This window comes from Homalodisca vitripennis, chromosome 8 (genome assembly GCF_021130785.1).
Source record: "Homalodisca vitripennis isolate AUS2020 chromosome 8, UT_GWSS_2.1, whole genome shotgun sequence".
Classification (NCBI taxonomy): Eukaryota; Metazoa; Arthropoda; class Insecta; order Hemiptera; family Cicadellidae; genus Homalodisca; species Homalodisca vitripennis.
The window spans coordinates 44,062,794-44,064,725 of record NC_060214.1 but is presented as its reverse complement, the minus strand read 5'-3'; positions in this window follow the sequence as shown (position 1 = coordinate 44,064,725).

Here is a 1,932-nt window from a genome sequence, read left to right as displayed (position 1 = left end):
AGGTCAGTGAATTAACTTATTTGATGTGTGTTGCCTTTAGCTGCAATTTCCCGAAAATTAACTTTTTTATCACTTATGTACCTTTTTCTCAAGATCCACTGATCAGATTAAACATAAAAAATATAACACATGTACCTAAGACCAGTACACACATTTAGAGCGGAAGACATTATAAAAATCTATTTTAAATTTTTATTTAAAAAATTATAATTATAAATTATTTTACAAAAAATTAATAAATTTTTTATTTACAACAAATTAAATAAAAACTTCTTTTTTTAACTTTGTTCCGCTCTAAATGTTAACAAAGGTCTAAATAGTAGTGTCCTAAAGTTTGATGATGATAGCTTTAAAGGTTTCTGAGAAAAAGGTACGTAAAATTGGCCAAATTAACATGGGAAGGATAGGGCATACCGAACCCCCTTAATTTCAGTTGTTTTTATATGGGTCTGATTACAAAATGTTTCTACTTTAAATTACTAATTCCGGGTGAAATGATTAAAAACGTGTTGTGTAATATAACAGGGATACGTCTTTAAAATTAAAAATACATATTACACCCAAAGAATCGCCTGCATCACCTTCAGAATAAAATCTCTTCCCGCAGGATCTTCATGGAATGATTTATTCGTCCGATTTATTTCTATATTGATTGTCCGAAGAAACGTTACAACAGCTGTCTAGATTCCTCCAAGGCGAAAGGCACTAACCATGTTCTGTCAATATTGCTTACGGAAGTACCGAGTGTAACATTTCCCGAACTTGGACGGAATTGTAAAATTTAAATCTGGACCGTGGTTGGTACTCACTGGGCAGAGGGGTGCACCACAGGACCAGGCCAGCCATTGAGGCGAGAAACACCACAAAAGCACAACGGAGCACCACAGCCATCACACACCACGGTAACCACCACACCACACAACAGCCGAGAGTGTTGATGACAGTGAGAGTGAAGAATGATCTACAGCAAGTACCTCCCGTGAGGAAAGTGTCCACTATTGTTGTCGATGTTACTTCCGTATCCGCTGCTGTTGCAGCTTCTGGATCTGAATCTGAGTATGGAAGAGAGGAGGGATAACTCTCCCTTTCAGCAACGCTGGAGAATTGTTGTAGCTTGGCAAAGGAGGAAGGTTCATGTCTAGTATTATTTAGTAATGATTGGCTCTTGAATTCATATTCCATTGAAGTAATACAGTATTACTTGAACAAAAATTAAACTATTATAACTTGCGAGATATAATGGTCGAAGGGTTGTGTACCAGAACTTAGTACATAAATCCCTTGCGGTACGTGATCCAAATCTATTTATGAGCGGTTATGCAGCTATAATAGCGGTCTGTCAAAGTTGGAGAGAGAGAAAAATCTGGTGTTTTCTGAGATCGAATTCTAAACCTAAAAAAAATTATAAATGCAAAAGTGCCGTTTCTTTTTGTTTAGCTTTCAAGCATAAAATATTTAACCGATTGTACTGAAAATTTGCGTTGACATTCTTAGGGCCACTGGGACGAATATAGACCTATTATTGTTTCGAAAATCCCACCGGTCTATTCCTCACTAGTCCCTAAAGAGCAAAAGATCCATCAGCCTCTAAAGTTACAAAATATTAATAGAAAGATCTTGTTAAATGTAATCATCTGTTTGTGTCAACGTTGATTTGTTGAGCTCAATCATATGTTTGAATTTAACCGTTATTTTATGAATAATATTTTATGTTTTATAATAACTATGAATGTTTATGTGCAAGAATCTTTAGACACTCCAGACTGGCTGAATTCACTACAGTCCGAAAAACAATGGCAATAAATGATTACTGAAACTGTTACTTAAACTTCTTAAGGATTTCCTCCTTATACCGGGACTAGATACTTTTGACTGTAGGCAATAGTATCTATTTGTTTTTTTTTACATAGTGACAAAAAGACAAACTCGAAT